Source organism: Salvelinus sp. IW2-2015, linkage group LG3 (genome assembly GCF_002910315.2).
Source record: "Salvelinus sp. IW2-2015 linkage group LG3, ASM291031v2, whole genome shotgun sequence".
NCBI lineage: Eukaryota > Metazoa > Chordata > Actinopteri > Salmoniformes > Salmonidae > Salvelinus > Salvelinus sp. IW2-2015.
In genome coordinates, this window is record NC_036840.1 from 27,230,196 (window position 1) to 27,247,079 (window position 16,884).

Genomic DNA, 16,884 nt, shown 5'->3' on the forward strand with positions numbered 1-16,884 from the left:
GGAGAGAAGATAACGAGAGACGCAGAGATGAAGAGGAGCGAGAGAGAGAGAGAGCGAGGAAGAAGAGAGAGAGAGAGGAGAAGGAGAACGAGAGAGAGGAGAGAGAGAGAGAGAGAAGAACGGGAGAGAGAGAGGAAGAACGAGAGAGAGAGGAAGAAGAGAAGAGAGAGGAAGAGGAAGACGAGAGGAGAGAGAGAGGAAGAACGAGAGAGAGAGAGAGAGAAGAACGAGAGAGAGAGAGAGGAAGAACGAGAGAGGAACAGAGGAGAGAGGAAGAACGAGAGAGAGAGAGAGAGGAAGACCGAGAAGAGAGGAGAGAAGAACGAGAGAGAGAGCGAAGAGAGAGAGAACGAGAGAAGAGAGAGAGCAGGAGAAGCACACGAGAGGAGAAGAGAGAAGGAGAAGAGAGAGAGAGAGAAAGGAAGAACGAGAGAGAGAGAGAAGAGGAAGACGAGAGAGAAGAGAGAGAGAGGAAGAAACGAGAGAGAGAGAGAGAGAGAGGAGAGAACGAGGAGAGAGAGAGGAAGAACGAAGAGGAGAAGAAGAGAGAGAGAGAAGAACGAGAGAGAGAAGAGAGAGAGGAAGAAGAGAGAGAGAGAGAGAGAGAGAGAAGGAAGAAAGAGAGAGAGAGAGAGAAGAACGAGAGAAGAGAGAGAGAGGAAGAAGAGAGACGGAGAGAGAGAGAGGAAGAACGGGAGAGCAGATGAGAGAGGAAGAACGAGAAGAGGAGAGAGAGGAAGAAGAGAGAGAGAGAGAGAGAGAGGGAAGAACGTTAGGAGAGAGAGAGAGAGGAAGAAACGAGAGACGAGAAGAGAGGAAGAAGAAGAGAGAGAACGGGAAGAAGAGAGAGAGAGAGAAGAGGAAAAGAACGAGGAGAGAGAGAGGAGAGAAGAGAAGAGAGAGAGAGAGAGAGAGAGAGGAAGAACGAGAAGAGAGAGAGAGAGAGAGAGAAGAAGAGAGCAGAGAGGAAGAACGAGGAGAGAGAAGACGAGAGAGAGAGAAGAGGAAGAAACGCAGAGAGAGAGAGAGAGGAAGAACGGAGAGAGAGAGAAGAAGGAAGAACGAGAGAGAGAGAGAGGAAGAACGAGAGAGAGAGAGGAAGAGGAAGAACGAGAGAGAGAGAGAGAGGAGAACGAGAGAGAGAGAGAGGAAGAACAGAGAGAGAGAAGAGGAAGAACGAGAGAGAAGAGAGAGAGGAAGAACGAAGAGAGAGAGAGAGAAGAACGAGAGAGAGAGAGAAGAGGAAGAACGAGAGAGAGAGAGAGAGGAAGAAAGAGAGAGAGAGAGAAGAGAAGACGAGAGAGAGAGAGACGAGGAAGAAGAGAGAGAGAGAGAGAAGACCGAGAGAGAGGAGAGAAGAGGAAGAACGAGAGAGAGAGAGAGAGGAAAGAACAGAGAGAGAGAGAAGGAGAAGGAAGAACGAGAGAGAGCGGAAGAATGAGAGGAGAACGAGAGAGAGAAGAGAGAAGAACGAGAGAGAGAGAATCGTAATCCCCCTGTTGTGTCACACTGCCCACAAAATGGAAACTAAGCTATACTTCCTAACCTCCTGCCAAATGTATGACCATATTAGAGACACATATTTCCTTCAGATTACACAGACCCACAAATAATTTGAAAACAAATCCAACTCCCATATCTATTGGGTGAAATACAGTGTGCAATCACAGCAGCAAGATTTGTGACCTGTTGCCGCAAGAAAAGAGCAACCAATGGAGAACAAACACCATTGCAAATCCCTTTTGTACTTTAACTATTTGCACATCTTTACAACACTGTATATAGACATAATATGACATTTGAAATGTCTTTCTTCTTTTGGAAATGTTTTGAGTGTAATGTTTACTTTTAATTTCTGATTGTTTATTTCACTTTTGTTTATTATCTATTTCACTTGCTTTGGCAATGTAAACATATGTTTCCCATGCCAATAAAGCCCCTTGAATAGAGAGAGAAAGAAAGAAAGAAAGAAAGAAAGAAAGAAAGAAAGAAAGAAAGAAAGAAAGAAAGAAAAAAAGAAAGAAAGAAAAAAAGAAAGAAAGAAAGAAAGAAAGAAAGAAAGAAAGAAAAAAAGAAAGAACGAAAGAGAGAGAGAGCACATTTAAAATGTTCTCCCCCGTCTACGCCCAGCATGCATTGAGTCTATGTGACAGGGAACAGGTAAATGACATGCGAGTAAACATCTTCATCCTGGCATCCATTTTGAAATATGGAAAGCCATCAGGACCAAAAATGGATTGCATTACTTTGGAATTCATTTGTCACATGTGGCTAAACCCCAGGAGGCTAAGATGTCATCTCCCAGGTATTAGCAATAAGGAAGAGGATAAGGGTATTTGAGATATGTCTGTAGTCTACTCGTGGGGCCACATAGCAGCGGAGAATGTAGTGTATCGCTGCAAACCAACTCACAGATCAATATGTCAATGTCCGCCCAACTGCCTGCACGTCCCCATGTGTAGAGATGTGCGCCGTTTGTTTTCTGCTGTTACGGTAGCAGAAATGTGTGTCCTTGGATGCTTATAACGATCTTCCTTTTTTATTACCACAGCAGTAGGCTACACATTGTAAGKCGGTTTTTCTGAATGTTGTCAAGGTCAATTGATATGGACTTTTGTGTATACTGAAACAATTGGCAACCTTGCTTCGTATTCACCCAATCAAATTACATACTGGGAAAGTACACAGTGTTGAAAGTTGTAGCCCATATCATGGAGCTAGGATGCATAGACACACACATTACAGAATGTCAGTGTATTTTGTAGTGGGGGGAAAGGTATCAAATCACTTTTTTGACAATGTGAAGCAAAATAATGAACATACCCCAATGAACTTCTTCAGGAGGTCCAGGATTTGGCTGGTGGCGTTGAACACGTTGCGCCAGTCATTCGGCGGCATGCCCGTGGGGCGACCCTCYGGGGGCCCATTGTACAGGACGTTGGCGAGCAGTTCTGCCGTCCATCTTGTGCCTTTGAGCCGTTGGTTGAGCAAGGCTACAAACACAGGGTTATCCAGCAGGGCCTGGTTTGGCAACAAGAGGAGAGGGTTTGTGTGGGTAATTTACACTCATCAGATTATAAAACAATTAATGCACTGAGAAATGAATGCAGTGGAAGCTAATTGTGGACCTGCACAACTGCAGATCCCAGGACATCCCACTTGCAGGACTTTGCTTTTTTCTCTATGAGAGAATTAATTAGAAACATTAAGCTAGATGGCACTGTTGTACTGCAGGCTTTACAACCACTTTCTTCATGACCATGGAGGTCCATGATGCAGGCACACACACCTGCACATWCGCAGATGCACTTAGGCATGTTTACACACACACACTCACACCCACACTGCGATTCATGTGACTGTCTCCCTTCTCCCCAGCCTCCCCTCTRCCCCCAGCCCTCACCCCAGTGTGGTAAGATCCAACTGTGCGTTAACTCTTCACTGTCAGAAATTAGCACGAAGAAATGTGCTAATCTAGATGCAAACGACCTTGCTGTTACGTTTAAAAAAAAGCTAACGGCCGCCTATTCCTCTGGTGTAGAACACTGGGGCGTCCTTACATAAAAGCTTCCTACGCAGGTACTGTACGTTCCCTGGTACAGGTTTGGTTAAAACACTTTGTCTGTGTCCCAAATTGCACCCTATTCCTTATATAGGCCATTTCTTTTGACTAGATCCCCCATGGACCCAGATCAAAAGTTGTGCACTATAAAGGGGATAGGATGCAGACTTTCCATCTGTCTGGGACTGCTCCACTCAGTGTGCTTTGTAAGGTACGTACAGTACGCTGGCAACCATGAAATTGCAACAGTGTAATAACATGATAATAGCAGTGTTGTATTGTATAACCATAAATTGAACCTYGTCTGCTCATAATGTAGTGTGCATCATTTGAAGTCAAAACATACACACGCCTCAAACATATTCTGAGCAATGTGTTCAGTGGCATTTCTAAGTCAACACTTTCGGGAATGACATTCCTTTTAGCATGGGGTCAAAGTGTCAAATGAAGTCATCTCCATGTTTCTCCTGACCTTTTCAAAAAATCAGTTCAACCATTCTGTGCCAGTGAGAATGGAATAGTTCATTTAGGTTTTAAGAGGTACATCTGTAACATGCAGAGAGATGTATTGTAAACAATGCAGTGTCTTTATTTTAGATAAATAATATTTGTAAGGGGTCACTGAAATGCAATTGTTAAAACATGGCATATATGTTCTACTACTCTTAACGTTCAGTGGCATTTGGGCCAGATTGTTGCATACATGCCATTTAACCTTGGCGTCCACGTGTCAAATGTCATTATCCGACATGAGAAGGTCTTCGAAGGAAAACAGACTAGCAACGGCCAAAGAAAACTCAAACCAGCCCTCATAGCATTTTCTAATAATAATTTCTGCTTGACATTTTCCAAGATGGTCACTGGTTTGGCGTCTACTAAATGGCAACTGTTAATAATCAGTTGCTCTTTTACTGTAATAGAATGTTGAATTGATGTTGTAAACCTATAGTTTTACCTGTTGGCAAGATTTAAACTAGTAATATATTTTTTTAAATGGTAGAGTTTGAGAATAGTGCTTMTACTAAAATAGTATTAGAAATGTCCTTTTTAGGTTTGAATTTGTCTTTTATCTTACTGATTTTATTTTACTGCTTTCTCAATGGCATAGGTCCTGAATTAGTCAAGAAAATAGCAAGTATAGCTACAATAAATMATATGGGTAACACTTAAGATCAAGCTGGTAAACATGAAGTTCCCTATCCTAATCAGAACTATCCCCTCTCCCCTATGCACATGCGTAGATCTGAAAGGATTGAATGGGTGTAAGCAAATTGGTAGTATCTTCATCTTGCCCTTTGACAGTCAAYGTGAAATTGTCACCATATTGCTTAGACCTATTCAATCCTCCTAGGTCATTTCTGTGTCTAGGGGCTAGGGGTTCATTTGGGATTTAAGAGATTCTCTTTTTTCAGCTCGGCTGATAACTCAGCTGTGCCGTGATTGCCGCCATCAATGTAGAAAGTTGCCAAAWCCTTGAGAGACCTCTGGAGAAGATGACATACCAGCAGAGCTACCCGTTCTGAGGGGAGTCCGGTCGGCCGCCACTCAAAGGGAGAAAATGAAGKCAAAGGAGAATTGCCGGGTCCATTTGTGTAAAGGTCAGGGCTAGGATAATGAATACCCTGGCTATATGGAGCGCTCGGCTACWTTCTCCCCTAGCTGCCCATAAGCTCATTTCAGGTGACACGGCAGTAATGTCAGCTTCAAGGGAACAGGGAAGCTAATCCTCTTCTGCCGAGGTGAAAGTTACGCAGCACTTACCCATAATTACTTTATTTTTCACAATTTCCATATGCTATAATAAATGTATATTTTTCAGCTGAATTAGTGCTAAAAACATTTTATGGTGGGAAATGTAGGAGTCTATTCTTGAGAGATATCAGGTAAGAAAAGCAGTTCTCAAAGGTTGATAAATATTCCTAGTGGAAATTGTCACGGCCGTCAACAGAAGTAGACCACGGTGCAGCGTGGTGAGCGTACATAATCCTTTATTTATATTGACGCCGACAAAAACAATAAACAATCCAAAACAACCGTGAAGCTAAAGGGCTATGTGCCACAAACAAAGTTAACCTCCCACAAAGACAGGTGGGAAAAAGGGCTACCTAAGTATGGTTCTCAAACAGAGACAACGATAGACAGCTGTCCCTGATTGAGAACCAAACCCGTCATTCAAAATTAAAGTGGACAAGGACTATTACAACGAATTGATAAGGATATTAAAGCTCTTTTCAACTTGATTAATTTATCACTTACATTAAAGTAACTGTCCAGTTAATCTCACTTTTAAAAGTTCATATTCTGTTAACTCATACCCAAATAATGTTGTTGACTCGTCCTATACTCATATTTGTGGCCAAAGCATTAATTGGAGAAACAACACTTGAAAAACACAGTATTTTACAAATGTTCCATCCCAAGAATAAATCACTTTTCTCCCGGGTAAACCGGTATTTCCTGCCAAAACCAAAAGTGTAATTCAAAAGCATTATAAGGAATAAAAACATAAAAGCCCATAGATATAGCTAGCGATGTGCTCTCTTGGGTAAATAAATTAAACTAGCTCCTTTAGGCTAATCTTTTTGAGTGTGAACTGTATTACTGTACTGTATTGTATTATACTGTATTACATGGACTGGAATTACGCACATCGTTCAAACCATGATAAAGCAGAAGAGAACATGCGATTCTGGTGCCGCACATGCGGTCTACAAAGTTACAAGTACAGGCTAGAGAGTTTGATAAAATATTTGAAAGCAATAGTGCCTGTTTGTATAATTAGTAGGCTGACGCATCTATACCTTTCATAATATTTCCTCTAATGTTATTAGCCTACCTCCTCTTTCTCTCTCTATTGTTGCTTCATTCCTTCCTTGCTTTTACCAGTTAAATGAAATATGTTTTGTTGTCCTTATCTTCATCATTCTAATGACATCCTTGAATAATATAGGAATAGAATTAGATGCAGAAGGCTTTCACTTCTCTTCAGGAAAATTGAATGGTTATGGGTCTGAATAAATATCTGCTATAGCCTATCGCCATCGTGCATTCGCTCTTCTTTCAAACTACCCATGAGTTCTATTGGCTTCTGTATTTAACATTCAGCAAAAAAAGAGCTTGTGTACCTCTTTGAATAGTCTATTGGTATAAGAAATGCAAAAAATATAATGTCCAGCAAGCTATTCTAGTCTAGCTTTTCCTGCATGGGACTCTAAGATCTAAGTCGCATCCTCTACAGGATCGGTGTTCCCCCCTGTGGGACGGTTGAGCTAACGTAGGCTAATGTTAGTAGCATGAGGTTGTAAGTAACAAGAACAATTCCCAGGACATAGACATATCTGATATAGGCAGAAAGCTTAAATTCTTGTTAATCTAACTGCACTGTACAATTTACAGTAGCTATTACAGTGAAATAATACCATGCTATTGTTTGAGGAGAGTGCACAGTTATGAACTTGTATTAATAAACCAATTAGGCACATTCGGGCAGTCTTGATACAACATTTTGAACAGAAATYCAATGGTTCATTGAATCAGTCTAAAACGTTGCACATACACTGCTGCCATCTAGTGGCTAAAATCAAAATTGTGCCTAACCTAGAATATTACATMTTGGCCTTTCTCTTGCATTTCAAAGATGATGGTACAAACAATACAAAAAAACTGATGTTTTTTTTCTTTGTATTATCTTTTACCAGATCTAATGTGTTATATTCTCCTACATTAATTTCACATTTCCACAAACTTCAAAATGTTTCCTTTCAAATGGTAACAAGAATATGCATATCCTTGCTTCAGGTCCTGAGCTACAGGCAGTTAGATTTGGGTATYTCATTTTAGGAGAAAATTGAAAAAAAGGGMCCGATCCTTAAAGAGGTTGAGAGGCCAGCAGAGCACAGGTGTGTGCGTATTGCGCAAGAGACCGAAGCTATAAGTTAGAAGCATATTATGCATAAGCCATCATTAATTAGCTAAATATAGGGCTAATACTGCATTGAATGTATTACGTGAAAGAGGTAGGCTAAGACATCTATTTATAGGGCTATATATCAATTTAGAACAGGATTATCTATTTTGGATGCAATTTGATTAGAGTTCATGGAAAGAGAGAAAGACGGCAGGAGAGTGCTCGATAGCTGTTTTAAAACTGCAGCTGCAGTTAAAAAAATAGCATCTGTAAAATMAAAAACAAGGTGACCCCCGAAAGCCAGATGGAGATGGGTAAATTAGACGAGCATTCAGTCTTCATWTTACTGTAGCATGGGCTATGCTGCAGCAAATGGAGGCCTCCTTGTCACAAGAAAAAAAGTTACCATAATGAGATGATAGGTCTACATGATAGGTCTACTGCGATGGACTGTCTGTCACCACCCTGAGTGTTGATTCATCATGCAGAGGCCACAGAGAAGCCAGATTTAGACGTTGCATATAATTTAACAGTTCCATTTCACGCCATGCTCTTCATATAAATAATTTATTATAATTTACCGGTTTCTCGCAGTTATTTATCCTGGGAAAAGGGAGTGGTTTTAGYCTGTAAATCCCGGTAAATCTTGGTAACCGGGTTCCCACCCTTCAACCCTAGTATARGCCCACACCACTCTGTTGGTGGGCTACGCCCACACCATCCCAACACAGTAAAGCAGATTTTTTACATTCTTAATTACAATTTTTTGGAAGGAAAACTATTTAACTCATATTGTAATTAATTATAGTTCATATTTCATAGAAATCTGGAAACACTGGARAGTTACTTTAACATTAGACATAATCACCATAGATAAGACACTGTGACACTGATGCATGTATGACAAGTRACTCAGCCTTGTCTAACATCGGATACATGTAAACCAGCTCTCCGGTGCAGTACAGTACATCAAATATCCGTGTTTCTGTTGAAGGAGTCATAAATCTTACCCGCAGTGCATTGACTTGGCGGCCACTTTGAAAGTAGTCCCAAACAAGATGTCCGAAATCCTCCCAAGCTTCCGCCAGCTCTTTTATCATGGCCAACGCATTGAATGTGCTATTTGCCTGAAACAAGATAGAGAGATGTATGGTATGGTGATTAAAACATGGAAAATGCCATATCTGTTTGTCCTCCAATTGATGGAATTCCCACTGTGCTATCTAATTTATTTTGCAGCCAGTCCAACCTTGAGAACATACTGCTTCTTCGTACTTTCACCTAACCCCCAGGAGACTCATCTGATTCCTATACCCCCCGTTGTGACTAATGTAAACAGGGTTATTAATCCCGAGCACTGAGATGTAAACAATRGGCCTGTGCCGAGTGTAAAGACGGCCCCTATGCCAAGACCGAGCCGGTCGCTGTGAAGTCGGTGGATCCGCTAGAAGTCATTATCTCACTGGATATTCTCCACATCCAATTCCCTACAGCTTCTCGATATTTGTTTGTTTTGTTTATGCCGTTGTAAAAATGATGTTAATATCGGGAGAAACTTCATGAAAATTACATTACACTCCCCCGAGTGTGTTCTCCATCTCCTCTCCCTAGCTGTTTTTTGGAGATGGGTTCATAGCGTATATCATCACGTTTTTATTTACCAGCTATGTAAATGCCTCCTGATTTGTGGAGTGAAAATATGCAATTAGATACAATGGCAAAAGTTTTAATTGTACAAGCTACTTACATAGACACCCAAGTAATGTCACTTAACAGGTTTGTACATTTTAGAAAATATTAGGGAGTAAGTGTACTACATGAAACTAAATGACACTCATATGAGCGTAAACGTCCATGACACTGATATGAGTGTAAACATCCATGACACTGATACGAGTGTAAACGTACATGACACTGATACYASTGTAAACGTACATGACTCTGAAATTAGTGTAAACGTCCATGACACTGATACGAGTGTAAACATCCATGATACTGATACGAGTGTAAACGTCCATGACACTGATACGAGTGTAAACATCCATGACACTGATACGAGTGTAAACGTCCATGACACTGATACGAGTGTAAACGTCCATGACACTGATACGAGTGTAAACGTCCATGATACTGATACGAGTGTAAACGTCAATGACACTGACCGAGTGTAAACGTACATGACTCTGAACATGAGTGTAAAACGTATACTATGAGTAACGTCCATGACACTGACACAAGAGTAAACGTCCATGGTACTCATACGAGTGTAAACGTCCATGACACTGATACGAGTGTAAACGTCCATGACACTGATACGAGTGTACATGTCCATGACACTGATACGAGTGTAAACGTCCATGACACTGAAATGAGTGTAAACGTCCATGACACGATATGAATGTAAACGTCCATGACACTGAAATGAGAGTAAACGTCCATGACACTGAATATGAATGTAAACGTCCATGACACTGATATGAATGTAAACGTCCATGACACTGAATGAGTGTAAACGTCCATGACACTGATACGAGTGTAAACGTCCATGACCACTGAAATGAGTGTAAACGTCCATGACACTGATCATGATGTAAACGTCCATGACACTGAAATGAGAGTAAACGTCCATGACACTGATATGAATGTAAACGTCCATGACACTGAAATGAGAGTAAACGTCCATGACACTGATATGAATGTAAACGTCCATGACACTGAAATGAGCAGTAAACGTCCATGACACTGATATGAATGTAAACGTCCATGACACTGAAATGAGTGTAAACGTCCATGACACTGATATGAGTGTTGCAGACATCCGTTTACTTTCAGTTCTCTTCACTGACTTCTATTCAAATTGACCCTAGCAGACATATTTCACTTTTATGTTTTTTTTGCTGGTCCAGCGCCTGAACCGATGTGCATACAATGAGTTTCTCTTTTACTTACCTCTTTCACCATTAGTCGAGTGGCAGGTGTGTCAGGGGTGTAGAGSACCTTCCCTTGGATTAGGGGCCGAAACGTACTCCAGACAACACGTAGGCCAGGAGTTCCCTCAAGAGTATCAATCAATATTTTGCAGAAGGCACCTGGTGAGAGAGAATACACCTGTTGATAACTTCAAAATGGAAAAATGCGATCTGTCTGAACGAGTACGTGGGCCAAACTACTCAATACAACACAAGATAAATGAATGATATCTTGATAATAACAAACATCAAAAACATTTTATATTGGCATCACATTTTATCCATCTGTTACCATCAAATTACCATAAAAATGCAAGTTTGTTCATCTGTTGTGTTTCAGGGTTAGAAGCCAAAAATTAATTCTCCATCCCAAATGGCACCCTATTCCCTATAGTGGACTACTTCTGWCCAGAGCTCTAGTGAAAAGTATTGCACTATATAGGGYATAGGGTGCCATTTGGGARGRAGTTTAGAGAAAGGACAATCTGAATGCTGAACATAATGGATGAACCACAGAGTACAATTACAAAGATCGCCAGAAATCTGCTGGCAATCACAACAAACCAGCACGTCACTGCTGAGATAATAAACAGTCATCTTAATAATAGAAGTAGCAGGCGATATGACACAACCGGTCAAGATTTAACGTTTCACTATGCAGAGGATTTAATGTAATTACCACACTTCAAAGACCCCAAACGACTCCATTAATGTGTACCTAATAACACAATGTCTGCGGAGAGAGGAATGGAGCAAGACATTTGTACGGTAGTCTAGCCGAATACATAGGAGGTGGGGAGTGCTCAACGCGGAGGGAGAAAACAAGTCAATATGCTCAGCTGCAGCGGGATCATTATTAATTTATCCAATCTGCCAATGTGAATACTGCTAGGTCGGTTGGAGTGCTTTGTAGGTTATGCAGAGACATAGATCTAAGGGAACAGCACAGTGACAGGTGCTGCAACCTTCATTTGTGTGTGTTTCTAGGGGTGTGCGGATGTGTCTGTCCGTCTTGCTCAGCATCTCTGTGTATCTGTCTGTCTGTCTGCCAGCCTGGCTGTCCTTCTCTGATGGTGGTCTGTCCGTCCATCTGTCCTATGTGTAACTGCGTCTTTGTCTAACGGTCTGTCCTGCTCTGTGTTTCTGTCCGTCCGTCTGTCTGGGCTCAGGTGCGTATGTCTACACTTGGCTCGTCAGCTCGACCCAAAAGACTGTTCCACCTCCTCTACCACAGTGCTCTCTTCACAGCTGGCTACCTATCACGCCGTCWAAGATTTTAGTGGCCATTTGCAGTGCAGGATGTGCGATAAACGTTTGCCTTTTGCCTTGTGGCAATCCCTACTCAGGTGCTCCGGGGAGACTCTGTCAAGAGCTAATGGCCGCCCTCACTGCAGCCAGCTGTTTCCCCCGACCACACAGATGTCATTTCCTAAAACCACATTGCTTAGACAGGAAGTARACAGGGACACATGGCTTGTAGCTTTCCGTCCAATAAATATTGACATCAGGATGAATCTCTTCCGCCCATTCTTATCCGTATGAATATTTATCTCCCCCAAAACTGTGACTCACCATCGTATTCTGACCAAAGGTTCCGATTTATCACACAACGGTGAGGAACTGAATCCATATTTTACACAGGGAGCTGCAGCCAAGTAATTGCTTAGAGCGCTTAGGCAGCCCCTCATCTTACCTAGCAAATTTAATCAATTTGAGTTGTACCCTGGAGAGTGGATCAACTCGGCACAGCGCAGAAACAAGACAACTCACACACACACAGTCAGTCACACACCTACCTAACTGGGCTAACACACACATCACTCACTCAGACTTCACCACTTCTCTTGTCCGCAACAAACATCTCTTGCGTCSAACATTGAAATAGAACTCTCCAGAATATGTGTCATTCAAGCAGGAATTTCTCTCACGTGAAAGACAGACAATTCCTTTTGTCACTCACACACAACACACATGCACACACACACATGCACATACACACACAATYCTCCACTGCAACTGTACTGCAACTACAATATCAATCTAATCAATATTTTACAATCCTGTCAGTTCACAGAAAGAGCCTCCCTGTACAAAACTACACCAATAAAAATACAACAGCTAAATTAATGTGTCATTCTGTATTATATAGGCTTTCAAAATCAAAAATGTCAATGGCCTACACACATTTTCTTCTACAAATTAATAGATATGTGATTCTCAGGCACAGTGGGGGTTGTAAACGATCGATCGAAAGGGCTAATCTCATTGTGGGAGAATCTTTTAAACAAAAATACTGTTTACTGCCAAGGAAAGAAGTTTATTACACTGTTATTTTCCTTAATGATGCCATTGGATGTTGCCGAATGCCATCATGAATTAATTTGGGAGGGATAACAAAATTGAGTATTTACCAAATGTCTTTTCTAGCCTTTATTGTTTCTATTTTAATATTCCTCAGAGTGCACTTGGAGCCTTGCAAATGTTTATTCCATACCCATTTACTTTACATAACAATAAAAAGAGGCAAGAAAAGCTATTAGCATGCCGGCAGAGGTGTTTGCGCTCATTTCAAATAGCTGCTGCATTGTTTTACTAATTTGTAGTGGCACCAGCACACAAATCCACTTTAGAGTGTAACTTTATTCCTGGGAAGAGTCAAGCTTATTAAAATCGTTATTTTTTTCTGTGGATCCTCAAACGAATAGGCAATTAATAGAATTGGATTGTGCAGCCCCTAATTAGTATAACTCCAAAGACATCACACTTGAGAAATTGCGATCTGTGGTAAGCAGAGGGACAAACATTTGTGTAATGAGGAACTCGGCAATGTAAATAAATAGCTTGATTTGACGGGTCAGACCCCTGATAAGGTTTTAGACTCAGTTTTTGGGGGGGTTTTCTATTGAATATTTAAAACATAGGATCTACTTGCAGTGAAGCCGCTCAACATKTACATCGCATTAGTCATCTAACAGACTCCCATCCAGGGTGACCCACAGAAGCAACTAGGGTCAACGTCCTGCACAAGGGCAAGTCGACAGATCTGCCACAAGGTCAAAAACGGGGTCCCGAACCAGGGACCTGAACCAGCGACCCAGAACCAGCGACCCAAGCTCCGAACCGCCAGGCCACCAGCCTTCCAAGACCCCCCCCCGCCCCCCCCCCCCACTCTCCAAGAGTTGCTCCGAAACCATCCGAAACCACCCCCCCCCCACCCCCGAATATATATATATTTTAATAATTCCATTCCCCACCCCCAATACCCCTCATACAACTCATACTCCCTGTAGCATGGAATCGGTACATCAAAAATTACTTCCCAACTAGTTTGCATTCTGTATGGCACAGCTGTCAACATCCTGGTCCTCAAATTAAACTGGTAAACTTTCCTATTTATGCTATTTGTATTCCTCTATTCCTCTGCCAGTTTTGATCCTTTATATTGGGAGAACAGAAAACTTCTCCCGCTGACCACCGGCCTCCTCCATTTTTGGGGTCATGCTGTAATCAATTGGTTGTAATCTTGGATTGAGCAGACCTTCCCATACAATTTTGATAACTCCATGAAAGACATAACTCTACCATTCCAATTTACAATATAATTTACAAACAAAACACCCTTTTCAAACATCTTTTCCATAAATACAGGTCTTTTATCAACCAGCACATTTGAGTTCAGCCATAATAGTTGTTGTACTATTTGTTGTCTTTTCAGGGGGTGAAATTGAAAATGTAGCCAGCTCTGCAATGCTTGTTTGAAAAAGAGAGATACTTTGAAAAAAGTTTTATTGTCAATTCATTAGAAAAGGAGACATGGCAATCTGCACAAAGGCAAAATGGCAATTTTTAAACAATGGATACGTTTTTCTTAGTAATCTATTTGAGAACCATTTGGATAAGTGAAGCTTTTAGAGAGAGGTTTAGTGCTTTTATATTTAATAACCGAAACCCACCCAGTTCATATTCATTATATAGATAGGCACCCTTTATTTGTCTGATTATTTAAAAAATGAATAATCAGTAGTAGGCAGCGCCATAAGTAAGTGAGTAAACTAAGATATGACTAAGGAGTTAATCAGTGTAATTTTCCCATAAAAAGACAGCTATTTACCTCTGGTAAAATGGTTGCAGGATCTTGTCTATTTTTACAAGTTTMCTAATGAAATTCATTGTGAAGAGCTCATTTATATATTATGTGATATGAATACCATGTATATCTACTTCACCGTCAGCCCATTTTATAGGTAAACTGCAGGGTAATGTAAAAGCTATATTTTTTAAGATCCAATACATAATATTGTACACTTATGTTAATTAAGTTTTAGTCCAGAGTGTCCAGAAAAGTCATGTAGACCTTCAATGAGACATTGCAGGGATCTATCTTGTGGACTTAATATAAAACTTGAGTCATCGGCATACATGGACACCTTTGTTTTTAAGCCTTGGATTTCTAATCCTCTAATGTTATTTGATCTGATTTTAATAGCTAGCATTTTGATGGCCTTAACGAATAGATATGGTGACAGCGGACACCCTTGTTAACTCCTCTTGACAATTCAAAACTCTCTGTGGAGTAGCTGCTATTTACTAGCCAGCTAGTCAGCTAGCCACCGAATAGCAGCACTGCAGAAACGATTACATTACAACGGAACGACTTGATTAGTGTAGTGTTAGCTAGCTACATAGTTGTCTTTGCTATCTTTGTATCTAAGATAATTGTGTAGCTTAGAYTAGTTTAGAGTAATAATTCGGTTAGCTAGCCAGCTATTTTCGTCCGCCGCGCTGCCGTTCTCCTACCTCCTACACTCGATCCCTCCGATGTCAACAACTACAGACCAGTATCCCTTCTTTCTTTTCTCTCCAAAACTCTTGAACGTGCCGTCCTTGGCCAGCTCTCCTGCTATCTCTCTCAGAATGACCTTCTTGATCCAAATCAGTCAGGTTTCAAGACTAGTCATTCAACTGAGACTGCTCTTCTCTGTGTCACGGAGGCGCTCCGCACTGCTAAAGCTAACTCTCTCTCCTCTGCTCTCATCCTTCTAGACCTATCGGCTGCCTTTGATACTGTGAACCATCAGATCCTCCTCTCCACCCTCTCCGAGTTTGGCATCACCGTCGCGGCCCACGCTTGGATTGCGTCCTACCTGACAGGTCGCTCCTACCAGGTGGCGTGGCGAGAATCTGTCTCTGCACCACGTGCTCTCACCACTGGTGTCCCCCAGGGCTCTGTTCTAGGCCCTCTCCTATTCTCGCTATACACCAAGTCACTTGGCTCTGTCATATCCTCACATGGTCTCTCCTATCATTGCTATGCAGACGACACACAATTAATCTTCTCCTTTCCCCCCTCTGATAACCAGGTGGCGAATCGCATCTCTGCATGTCTGGCAGACATATCAGTGTGGATGACGGATCACCACCTCAAGCTGAACCTCGGCAAGACGGAGCTGCTCTTCCTCCCGGGGAAGGACTGCCCGTTCCATGATCTCGCCATCACGGTTGACAACTCCATTGTGTCCTCCTCCCAGAGTGCTAAGAACCTTGGCGTGATCCTGGACAACACCCTGTCGTTCTCAACTCACATCAAGGCGGTGACCCGTTCCTGTAGGTTCATGCTCTACAACATTCGCAGAGTACGACCCTGCCTCACACAGGAAGCAGCGCAGGTCCTAATCCAGGCACTTGTCATCTCCCGTCTGGACTACTGCAACTCGCTGTTGGCTGGGCTCCCTGCCTGTGCTATTAAACCCCTACAACTCATCCAGAACGCCGCAGCCCGTCTGGTGTTCAACCTTCCCAAGTTCTCTCACGTCACCCCGCTCCTCCGCTCTCTCCACTGGCTTCCAGTTGAAGCTCGCATCCGCTACAAGACCATGGTGCTTGCCTACGGAGCTGTGAGGGGAACGGCACCTCCGTACCTTCAGGCTCTGATCAGGCCCTACACCCAAACAAGGGCACTGCGTTCATCCACCTCTGGCCTGCTCGCCTCCCTACCTCTGAGGAAGTACAGTTCCCGCTCAGCCCAGTCAAAACTGTTCGCTGCTCTGGCACCCCAATGGTGGAACAAACTCCCTCACGACGCCAGGTCAGCGGAGTCAATCACCACCTTCCGGAGACACCTGAAACCCCACCTCTTTAAGGAATACCTAGGATAGGATAAAGTAATCCTTCTAACCCCCCRCCCCCRTAKKKSAGTTAGATGCACTATTGTAAAGTGGTTGTTCCACTGGATATCATAAGGTGAATGCACCAATTTGTAAGTCGCTCTGGATAAGAGCGTCTGCTAAATGACTTAAATGTAAATGTAAATGTACTATTTTACACTTGGGGTTGAGATATTACTTTTACCCATTTTATAAGAGAATCACCGAAATTAAAAAAATCAAGGCATTTAGAAATAAAATCCAGCCTTACTTTATCAAAGGCCTTTTCAATATCCGCTATAA

At 42.0% G+C, this 16,884-nt stretch overlaps 1 pseudogene; it reads right to left on the reverse strand.

Moving 5' to 3' along the window:
- The window catches only part of LOC111980748 (phospholipid-transporting ATPase ABCA1-like), a 134,562-nt pseudogene that overhangs the window by 96,751 nt on the left and 20,927 nt on the right, over positions 1 to 16,884 (reverse strand).